Source organism: Mustela erminea, chromosome 9, assembly GCF_009829155.1.
Source record: "Mustela erminea isolate mMusErm1 chromosome 9, mMusErm1.Pri, whole genome shotgun sequence".
In the NCBI taxonomy this organism is placed as follows: Eukaryota; Metazoa; Chordata; class Mammalia; order Carnivora; family Mustelidae; genus Mustela; species Mustela erminea.
In genome coordinates, this window is record NC_045622.1 from 12,576,126 (window position 1) to 12,588,107 (window position 11,982).

General features: G+C 50.3%; 1 long non-coding RNA gene across 2 annotated transcripts; it reads left to right on the forward strand.

The window, feature by feature from the left end:
- Window positions 1-21: 21 nt before the first annotated feature.
- Window positions 22-1,746, forward strand: LOC116600314. 2 transcript variants are annotated; one of them, XR_004289582.1, is made up of 3 exons: window positions 22-228; window positions 655-803; window positions 1,207-1,746. It is a non-coding gene; the product is annotated as an uncharacterized LOC116600314 (long non-coding RNA). The 2 variants fall into 2 exon arrangements; XR_004289581.1 differs by having other exon boundaries at window positions 755-803.
- The last annotated feature ends 10,236 nt before the right edge of the window (window positions 1,747-11,982 follow it).

Sequence of the window (11,982 nt, forward strand, 5' to 3'; positions counted from 1 at the left end):
CAAAAATTTCTCAGGATTTTCTAAAGAGAGAGAGAGAGACAAAACATGGAGAAAAATGCATGCCAACTCTTTGCCAACTCTTAAACACTCACACATCTCTTCTGGCTACACTCCATTAGCCAGAACTAGCCTCACAATACTGATTAATTCTTCCACGTGAACAAGAAAGGGAAGATATTTGGAAATATTGGTGAGCACTAGTAATGTCTATCAAACTCCTCCCTTCAGGTAATTGACACTCCTAATAACCATAACACCTCCCCCTGCAGCCAGGAGAGCCTCCACATTCCCTTCTCCTTCCCCTCTAGGGATTGGAATATGTACTTGCACTTTCTCAGTGTATGCACCCAACAACAGGCGAAAAGCCAACTGTTCCTCCTGAGCTTATAACTTCACCATTTCTCTACTGTGGTTCCCAGCAATGCAAAGGGGTGACTTTCCAACCCTTATCTGTCCAGAAACTGAAAGCACCTCGGCCCACCCATACAGACCACTGCTCTGTCATCTCTTACAGCAAGGTGCCCAGGACCAACATCACTGCTAGCTTGCCACCACCCCCACTCGCCATGACAGTCCACGCTGGAGAGCACTTACATCCACCAGTGTTCCCCCTCCTTCTAAGCCCCAGTCCCACACAAAGATAAATAATTCAAGCCCAGACAGGCTGCCATGCTGCTGCCATGCTGGGGATTTAGTGCACACATCGCTCGTGCTCTTCTTGCCGCCACAAGAAAAATTACAAATTGATCCACAGGACCTGACTCTCTGCCCATACTTCTCCTGGGCTGCTGCTGCTTCTCTCTGTAAGTAATGGCTGAGCTGGTGACAGCGGGATTTAAGTCAGGGAGTGGGGGTGGTAAGCTGAGAGTCTAAGAAGAGTGGACCATGGGAGGAGGAGGGGCTGCAGAGCTGAGCCTTGACCATGACACAGAAGGGTGAGCGTCTCAGCCAAGAGTCCCCATGGAGAAATAAGGCAGGTGCCCTGTGGCTCAGTGGGCAGTCTTAGTCTTCTGTCTCCCTTAAAGTAAGAACCAAAAATACCAATAGGAGCCACCAGTCATGGAGCCTTTATTATACGCTAAGCACTATTCTAAGTGCCTTTTGTGCAACAGTTCACTTGAATTAATTAGAACTGGGCTCATCCTGGAGTGACAGTTACCCCAAAATAAAAGTGGTTTAAGTAAGATGTTTGTTTTCACTTCCAAGTTCAGCACTGAGGGCTAGTGTGCCCATCACAGCGTTCAGAACCCAGGCTCCTTCTATCTTGCTGCTCTGCCTGTATGGCCTCCACTTCCAAAGTCACTTTCTACTCCAAGATGACTACTGTTCCAGCTCCAGTCACTCCACCTGAATTCCAGCCAGAAGGAAGGAAGCAGGAAGCAGGGGGAAGATGAGACCCTGATCCTTCCCTTTAAGGCACTTCTAGAAGCTGCATGAACTTGAATTCCATTGACCTAACCTTGGCCATGTGACCACAAACACAAGGGATCCTGGGAAATGTAGTCTTCAATCCAGGCACCACGTGGTCAGCTGATATTGGAGAGCTTTATTGCTGAAGAAGGAGAGAAAATGGCTGAGGAACCACCAGTAGTACCAGGCACCTCCTTCATTTGACCACTCTGAGAGCTAGTACTCTTACTAAATAAATGCCCTTTATAGATGGGGGAACCGGCAGACAAAATGTTTGCATGAAATTCCCTAATCCAAAACATTCTTATCTTTCAAGTTCCTTACTAAACATTAATGACTTTCAGCCTCATATTCATATTAAATGTTTATTTCTCAGGCTACACGAGAGGCTAGGAGCTCCTGGAAGGCAGTGCTATACATTTGAGCCATCTCTCACTCCCTGGTACCTAACACCGTGCCTGGTATAAAGGGGACTTTCAGCAAGTAGACGTTTATCATATCAGATAAAATCTAATCCTTTCTTCTGCTCTGTCATCCTCACCCTCATTATCAAAAACCTATTAATTGCCTGTTACACCCACTTAGCACTCGCCACTCAAGATAAACAGACATGGCATCCGCTGTCCAGGAATTTATAGTCTAAATTTGGGGATTTAACATGCAAAGATAACATCCGCCTCTTTCCTCACCCTGTTACCTAGAGAAGAGAAAACCTGCTCTCCTGTTGGAGGAGCTCCCTGTGGGCTTTCTAGCCAGGAGGCTGGAAACTCCTGCCTCCCCAGGGGAAGAGACGCAGGGCTGCACCCAAGAATATAAAACAGCTGCTCGGCATCCTTTGCGGCCCCACCGCCCCCACAAGCTGACGAGGCTGAGCAGTTCAAGCAGAGTTCAGCTCAAGTGACTTCCTCATCACCCCACTCTTAGCCCATCCTCTGCGGCATTTGCAATTTCTCTGCTCCGGGGGTCAAGTCTCCAGTGTGCCCTCCCTGAGTAATTGTGAAATTATTATGGTTGGTGATTTTAATTTAAATTGGATGGAGAAATGTCATACTGCGGTCGACTCATTTGCTATGGATTTTCACTTAACCAAATTGATTAGTCAACCAACTAGACTTAACTTGAGAGTTGTAATCATTCATTATTAGATCTCATTTTTCCCAACGCACCCAGATGATGTCAAGAAATTAAAACTGCAGCAAAAACTTCAGCAATGTCTTCTCATCAAGGCCTGGGGTCTGCCGGAAAGGCCCCAGAAATGGAACAGACTGCGGATTTCTGTGAGGAACCACCAGGGCCGAGATCCGTAGTGCTGCCCTAGAAGAATGGCCAATAGAAAAGAGGTGGGAGTTTCTGGGGAGGAAAGCAGGCCATGGTTAGACGGGCTTTCACACCTCCCATTCCCACGCACCAGACCTCTGCTCATCCTTTAAGAGCCATCTCAAATGGTACTTCTTGGCTTCCCAAATGCATGCCAGGACTTCCCATCTTTTCTGCTCCCGTAGCACATCCCTATCTGTAGGGATTAGGACATTTTCATGTAATGATTGTTTAAATATCTTTTCTACACTGAAGCTCCTTAAGGTCAAGGTCAGGTTTTATCCAAGAGTGTACCCCAACTCCTATTACTGTCTTAGCACACAGTGGGCACTTGGTAAATGTCTCTCTATGGATTGAATGAGTGAAAAATGGTCTAAAGATAATAACGTGGTTAAGCCCTGGGATGGATTCTATGGGCAAAGCAAAGTCCACCATGGATTCTTGCAACTGCCCCGAAGTGAGAGACATGGCTCGGCTCCTCAGCTATGAATCAAACCTCCGACTTCAGAGCAGACCTTATGCTGAGCATGACTCACCTGTATGCTCTGACTGCCAGTAAAGTTAATGTGATTGTCAATTGCTTCGCTAACACTAATGGATATATCCAGAAAAAAGTGCCTGTCACTCCACTTCTGGACAGGCCAATCCTAGAACATCACTTAGAAGGACATTGCAGACTGAGATCTGGAAAAAGAGGTCCCCTATGGTCAGGGCTGCCTTGTGGGTGTTTAACCTGTACAACAACTCAGAAGGGTCCCAATGTCATCTTGAAATTTCTAATACTTTTCAAACACAGAGCTCTGCATTCTCATTTTGCACTGGGGGCTCACACAAAGAAGGTAGCTGGTCCTACAAACAGTGGAGGGACCTGAAACCATGCCATATTAGATACAGCTGAGGAACCTGGGGAGTTTTGCCTGGAGAAAGGAAGCCTCGGTGGGGACAGAGTAACAAATGTCTATAAACATCCACGTGGGAGAAGAACAAGACCACCCAGGTGCTACCCCAGAGGACAGAACCAGAACCACCAGGTTGAGGCAGGCTCATTTAGGTTTGGTGTTGGTGTTTGTGTTGGTGAGCTAGGGGCAGGGGGAACTTGGCATTGGTGGGAACTATTTGAAAAGACACAGGGGAGGTGATGTGCAGTCCACAGTCAGAGGTTTTAAACCAATACTGTATTTGGCAAAGATTGATGCAGAGGCAGAGGATAAAGTGCCAGATGGGGGTTGGACGGACGGATTCATAAAATCCCTTCCAGTGCTTTGATTCTATGCTTCCTGGGTCAGGCGATCCCTTTTCCAAAGCAGAGTAGGGACAACTGGACGAGAATGAAGAGGAGGAGGAGAAAGTGAAGGGAGGTGCAGGGGAAGAATTTACTGTCCGGGGGTTAGTAGATGCAGACCTAAGACCCTTGATTTGTAACAACTACAGCCAGAGGTGAAAAGATGTGGCTTCGCAGTTGACCATCCCTCCAAGGTCTTTCTCGGCAGTCTTCCCTTCTGTCTTGGAGAAGGTCTAGCTTCCATAGGCAGTGTTACCTGGTCAGCACTTTCTAGCCCACCAACGGCCAACAAATACCCCCCAGGTGGATTTAATCCCCCAATCAGGGAGTGGTCAGGGGGGCTGAGCAGGAGCTAGGGATGGCTACAGAGGAGTTAAGTCGGTGATCAACCCTCAAACTTGCCCCAAGTGGCTCTGATCCAGGAAGATCCAGGGAGTCTCAGCACATGAAAAATAAGTTCCGGACCAACTGCTTCCTTCCTGGCTCTTGGAATCATTTTTCTAGCCCTGCTGTCTGCTCACCCCAAGGGAGCTATTCATTAATGAGGGTGAGAAATGCCTAAATTACGCCTCTGGTTCATGTCCAGCTCGTTCAGAAGGTAAGAAAGTGAGATAACTCACTCCTGCATCTTTTTGGTGATTATCACCCACTCATTTCCCGTTTCCACACAGAGAGGCCACGGACCATGAGACCAAAACTGCACATGCGCCCTCAACTCTGCATCCCACCCCTGACCCTCGGACCTCTCCTCTTCGTTACTATTGTCCTTATCGATGGATCTCTGTGTCCCCTCCCCTCAGCTCCTACCAGGGCACCTGTCTCGGTCTGGTTAGGAGATGGACAACATTGAACCCAAGCGCTGTTCCTTTCCCTGGAGAGCGGCTTCCTGCTCGCAGGCTGCAGGGGATTGGCAGTGCTGGGCGTCCCTCCTCCTCTCCCTACCCTGCCCGCCCGCCACCACCTCCAACTTCAGATGGGCTCTGAAAACTGCCACCGTTTTGGGGAGAGCAGAAGGCAGGGAGGAAGGGGTGCTAACATCTCCAAAAAAGCTTTTAACAGAGACCATCATTTCCCTCCAAGAATCAATGCATTTTAATTCATACGAAGATATTTGTCTGCTGCTCCGTTCCTTCGAGGCGTAGAGACACGTTTAACAAAACAAGTCAGCCTCGCGTGGAGACAAACGCGCCAGCTTCTCCCTGAAATTACTGGAAGTTCATTTTCAAAAGCCGTCCTGTTTTCTGGGAATCAATGCATATCAACTAAAATCAATAGTTTCTCCGTGCGGATGGGCTGAGACACCAAACTGATGTAGCGTTCCAGTGCATTTGTATCCAAATCTAGACGTTCTCAACAAGTCAATGAATTTAAGCGCCTGCCAGTGTCTTTTCACTTAAAACTAATCTGTTTGCTGATCGGACTGCACATTTCCAGAGTGCGTAGTAATATACTCTGTGTGTTTACCAGATCCAATGTACATTAACTCAAATAAAAATATTTCCACTTAACTTAAAATTGAGTTTGTCCCAACTTCAGCAATGCTCATGGGAATTAACCCTAGCCAATCAGCCTGGTAGCCCAGCTCTCCGAGAGAAAAAGATTCCACCTCCTCCATCGGGCCCCAAGGGTGTGGTCTCTCTGGGGCTGACTCATGGGTTCTGGAACAAAGTGCTTCCGGCTTCTGTGAACCATAAGCTCCAGGACTAGAAGCAACACTGCGGGATTTGTTTGGTCTACTCACCTCTGCCTCCAAACCACACATCTCCCCGCAAGCCATTCTACAGAAGGGGGCCCCTCTTCAGTTCCTAGCATCACCCAGAAGAATCTTCCTGTGGTCAGTCGCTCCTCAATGGCAAAATGTTCAGCCGAAGACTCTTTTCTGCAGAGCCACTTACAGAACACCTACTATATTGAAAGCTCCGTGGAGATTCAAAGCAGTAAGAAAGAAAACAGAGCCTGCATTCCCTCAGCGAATGGTCTAGCAGTGGAAGTGCCTAGTCTGTGTTCAGATGGTCAGTCTGCAAATGTTCCCTGAGCTCCTCCTGTCCAGGTTCGGTGCTAAGCACAGGGAGACAGAGATGGACTTATCACAGGAAGCCCATTGCCTACAATTCCCCCAAGAGAAACATCAAGGGCATCGATACAAAAAAATCAGTCATTCATTATATGCGTATGCAAAGGACTACAAGGGGACAATCCAGGGTGCTGGGGGAGCAAATAGCAGCAGCGAAACGAGTGATGGAGAGGGAGGCAGTGGGGAGGGGGCAGTGAGCATGCCTGCTGAGCACTAGACCCTGTATCACCATTTTCACATTCACTGAAGTCAAATTATTATATAATTATTTTTAAATTAAATTTAAATCATTTATGAGAGAGAGAGAGAATGAGCGGGGCGGGGGGGCAAGGGAGACAAGGAGATGCCCCAGTGAGTGCAGAGCCTAATGTGGGGCTCGATCCCACAACCCTGAGACCAGCACCTGAGCCAAAATCAAGCTGGATGCTTAACCGACTGAGCCACCCAGGCGCCCCTATAATAATTTATGTCATCCCCACAAGTTTGCAGGGAATTGCTGGGATTCCCACTTTGCAGGTGGAGAAACTGAGGCTGGAGTTCTCTGAGATGACTAATAAGGGACACTCATCCTAGGAGAGCAAATTAGCCAACCTGGCAGAGCCATGATTCAAGTCCAGGAATAAAAGATGCTGGGTCTGTGCCTTCCGCACTGCGCCACCTGCCCCTCAGCCACAAGCCAATGAATAACACAAGCCATTATGTGTTCTGAGAGAAAACCACAACCAGAGAGGCGGTGTGTATGTGGATTTAGAAGACTCAGGTCTTAATCAAGGAAGTCCTCTCAAAAAGGAAGGAAGGAAGGAAGGAAGGGAAAAAGGAAGGCTTCCCAGAGATGGTGACTCTGGAACCAAGTCAGAGACATACTAAGGGAGGGAATGGTCCCCAACAAGAGGCACACCCGGGACAAAGGCTCAGAAGCAGAAATAAATGCTCTTTCAGTGGGGAGTGAAGAGACCAGCCAGGCTCAAGGAGCTTCTCTGCATAGAGGACAGACAGGAGATAAACCTGGATAGGGAGCACGAAACCAGGTTCTAGAAGACCACGAGTGTCCCACACAAGGGGCGTGTTCTTAGATCGGATCCCAGGTTCCAAGCTGGTGCTGGCCTTGAAGAAGCAGAGGGGCGAGAATCCACGGCCGGCCCCCAGCCACCCAGACCCCGTCCTCCCCTGATTCCATTGGACCCTCTTCCCTGCCTCTCCCTGATGCTGGTAGCTCAGGGATGCTGCTGAGAGGGCTGGTCCCCAGCTCCGAGAAGCTTCAAGGCATCACCATGGAGACGCTCCAGGCCGCCAGCCACAAAAAAGGAGCTGTGAGTTCCTTTGCTCACCTGGGACTCCGAGCTAACGAGGAGGTGGCAAAAGTGTTTCATTTTCTCTCTTCTTCGTGTTCTCTCTGAAAAAGAAGAGGGAATTTATACAGACAAACAAACCCCACCCTAGCCTGGAAAGAAGCTGCTGGGCCCGCCCTTCCCTGGTGGATGGCCTCCTCCTAAGAGGAGAAGGGGGAAGCCTGGGCCCGGAGATCTACAGCGGGATGTTCATCCCTACAAGGGGATGGAGGGGCCAACAGGAAGCCGAGGGTGGCTCACCTTCTCCTACCCAAATCGAGAGGCAAGCCTAGAGCCGTGGGTGTGAATGTAAGTTGATACCTTTGGGCTCACTGGTTTTGGAGTTCTGAAACGCAAACAGCCTTTATAATTGCCTCCAAGACCGGAATCCTTTATATGGGGGTAAATAATGCGAATTGGGCCCACCAGGAGGCTCTCGGCATCCCCCCCACCCAACAGGTGCATCATGGACTAAGCCTCCGGGTACCACTCGTCCCCACTTAAGCAGCCCAGGGAATCCTGACTGGGTATGAAAGGACCAGGATAGCCTCTGAATGTGGAGAAGGAAACAGGAGAGGGGGATGGGGGAGCCAGGATACCCTGAAACAGGGCTGGGGGCAGGATGTGGAAAGGAAGAAGGTTGCTTCTGCATAGGGAAGGGAAGAGAATGGGAGCGCCTCCAGCCAGCAAGCAATCTTCACACATGCATTGTCGTTCTCTTCTGCAAAGGGGTGAGAAGAGGGGAGGGGGAGAGGCGGCACCAAGAGGGAGCAGGCGGGAGAGGTGAGAACTCCAGCATCTTCAGACCTGCCCACACGGCTGGCTTCTCTGCTGTGTGCAATACCTCATCTCACAGCCATTAGCCCACAGGAAAAATGGAAGCCGGACACCCCGAAGGGTGAGAAAATGAAGAGAAGGGCTGCACACAGATGTACGTGCGCTTGAACATCTTGGGAGAGATGGGGCCCAGCCTGGGGCTGTCCAGTCCCCGAAAGGCCAGAATCCTTGGAGTGGCAAAGGGACCAGCACAGCTGTCACTCCCACAGCCCCAGAAACACCCAATGGACAAAGTCTCCCTGTTTAGTCTGAACTCTTTTCTCTTTCTCTGAGTTCTCCTGGAGGAAAAGGGACCCAACTCCCCCTTGCAGTCTACCCCAGCCCCTCCTAGCTCCTGAGCAAAGAGCAGTAAACTGGGAAGCTGGGGGAGGGGAGCACAGATCCCGACAGCTTTCTACCCAGAGCATGCAATGGCTCCCATCTCACTCATGATAAAAGAGAAAGTGCTATAGGATCTGCACACACACCCCTCCGGCCTGTTTCCTTTCTGAAATCCCTTGGGACTTTGCCTCTTACTTGCTCTGATCTAGCTGCAGCCTCTTCTTTTCACTCCTCAAACATGCCAGTGCCCTTGGGCCTCAGGGCCTTTGCACCTGCTATTTCCTCTGGGCAGAACACTTGCCTCAGATGTCTTCAGCCCTCACTCCCCTGGGCCCATATTTCAACATTATGTTCTCAGTGAGCTTTCTTGGTTACCCTCCCTAAAACTGCAGCCACTCCAACGCTCCCTGCCCTTCTTCCCTACTCTACTTTGTCTTAGCTTTTATGACCACCTCTGCTTACTCATTCACACAGTGTACTCTCTGTGTCCCTCCCTGGAGTGCACATTCCATGAAGGCTGGGGGTTTGTCTGTTTTGTTCTCAGAACCCAGAAGCATCCTGGCAGATGGCAGGCCCTACATAACTACACATTGAATGACAGAAACATCCCTAAGCCTGCCCCCCCACACTTCCCCTGTGGTACCCATAGCAATGCCCCTTCTAAGTACCTCTGAAGACACCAGCCCTCCTAGGAAATTACCTCTCCTTTGGATCCAGACTCAGATTGACAGGAGAGAGGGGACAGGGATAGCAGAGTGGGGAACCTCCGCTGCCGGGTCCGGAGGAGACAGAATATATGTGCGGGGACATGCCTCTTGGATGGAAATCCCACAAATTCCTGAAGGCACCATCGCCATGCAAGGAACAAATTCATCTTGCTCACTAGTCTTCAATCTGGTACACATGTGCATACATGCACACACACACACACACACACACACACCCTCTGTTTCCTTTCAAAGTCACTGAGGTTTGAGGAAAAGAACCCCAGAGTCAGCCCGGCGTGTGTTCCAGCCCCTGAGCCGTCAGTCTCTGCTGTGTTTGGGGCCAGCAGGCATCTCTCTCAGTTCTGGAAGCCTGGCTTTCTTCCCTGAGAAATGGGGCCAAACGTGCCCTCGGGTGGTACTGGGTGTGGCCGCCTTTGTGACATCAGCCTGCTGAAAACACTCTCAATGCCTCTGCTCCTGGCCAGTCTCACTGACTCCTACCTACCGTGGGTGAGGGTGGGTCTGGGGGACTGGAAAGGCAAGAGCAAATGGGAGAGAAATAACCCCACGAGAGCAACCCACGAGGCAAAGCACTGCACCGTTCCAGCTGAACCAATTTTCCACTGGAGAAAACCCTTCTGCAAGTTTGGTTTAATAATGAGCGCCACAAACTCCAACCAGTGGCCCCCAGGCCTGGGTGCAAACCCAGTCCACCCACACCTCGCTTGAGCTGGTGGGACCAAGGACAAGGGCATGCAGTTTTCTGGCGGATCAGCCAGGAGCCCACGATGATGTGCGGGCGGCCAGGGCGTGGGCAGCGCCGGACCCAGGCAGCCTGGCTGCGGTGGGCATTCTCGGCCCAGCTGGGTGAGGCCGGGCATCGTTTCTAATTGAGCCTATCGTGTGCAGCGCTGGCTGTCGCTGGCGGCTCGAGCCATTTGATGTCGTTGAGCCTTTTGGAGAAAGGAGCAGGGTGGGAGGAAAGTGGCAAAGGCAGGAGAAACAAAAGGAGTTTCGTAGCAGGACTTCAAAAAAGCCAAGTGTTTGAAAAGATCTTTGCTAAGGTTCTGACCTACTTTGCATGCGGATAAGCCATCTCTTTCACTTTAAAAGAAAAAATCCCACACCAAGTGGCCAGAGCTCTATTCAGGAGAACTGGGGCGGCACTGCAGAAAGGGGCTTTAGTGCTGTAATCAGAGACCATTTAGGAGCCATGATTTGGGTAATTATATAAGATTTCAGCCTCTCTTCTTCCAGGGCCATGCATAGCACTGGATGACAGGCTGCCGAGGTAAGACAGCCGAGGCTGAAAGGGGGCAAACCTCTGCACCCCAGGTCGGCCGGTCACACCCTTGGCTCTGACACCACCTAGCTGTGTGACCTTGGCTTTGTGACCTAGACTTTCGGAGACCTGCCCTTCTTTGTCATGTTTCCACCTCCAATGACGAATCAGGTCACGGCCACCAGCGAACCCTCCCTCGTCCGGGGGCCACCACACTGTAGGTGCTCCGTCATGGTGACTTTCTCCTCCCTGCCTTCTAGAATGAATCTGGAAGAGCCATCCTATCCTGCTCATAGACACTGCGGATTGATTAACGCCAACGAGGGTCTCTAGCGCCCAGGGATGGAAACAGAAGCAGAACCGGGGCTTCCCAAGAAAGGGGCAGACTCAACAGCTGGTAGACGCTCAGCCCGAAGGCCCCAGGCAGGCTGAAATCAGAGCCAGGGGATCTCACGGAGGAGCAGGACAGGAGGCAGAGGACACGTGGGTGGGGGCACCGGGGGCCTCCTGCAGAGGGCAGATGGTGAGGGTGACAGTGCTCCTCACCCACCGCCCAGCCCGAGGCTTCATACCCCCCATGGCTCCAACGGGTACAACCCTCCGAACCTGGCATGCCCAATGGACAGAAGAAGAAAGCATAATGGGGAACATTCTAGGACAGTTAACAGTGTTCAAGCGAAATGAGATGAGCTAGTTTAGAAAGGATTTAAGAAGGAAAACCTGCAATGTTAAGTGTTTATTGTCATTAAAATAATGAATGGTATTAATAATTTCTCTTATCATAACAATCCTGTGAGAGTTGGCAGTATTAAGAAATATTACTATTCCCGTTTTACAGATGTGACAACATAAGTTTAGACAGAAAACTCTAAAACTGTTCAAAATCGCACAGCTAGTCTGTGAGGTCTGGGTCTGAATCAGAGTCTGGGTGCTTCGTTGCTTTCTGTTGCCCCCAAAGGCTTTGTATCTATTCAATGAATATGCAGTGAGCACCCACTGTGGGGTGCCAGGCTCTGTTCCAGGCCCAGGAGGTACAGCCGTGAACACAAACAATTCTCCGCCCCCATGGCACCTGCTGGGGTCAGCCCTGTGGGGCTGGTGAACAGCACAACCCTCTGCCCTCCCCAGCATGGCACGGGACGACTACTTCGGGGATGTGCTCAGGGGATGCAAATAAACCCTTTTAATCTCCATCAAATTCAAGCATCTAAGGGTAGGTCAATCTCTTTTGAAAATCTAATCATTTTATAAATTCCAAACAAAGACAAAACTAATTGTGGATTATCCTTTGGCTTTGGGTTGCCTTCCAAACGCAGTTATCAAAATCTCCTCCAACAAAGCGGCTCCTTTTGGCTCCATGGGCCTTGGTTAGTAGGGCTTTGAGACCTTGAGGGCCTGGTGCCGCCCCCAGGTCCCTTGGCTGG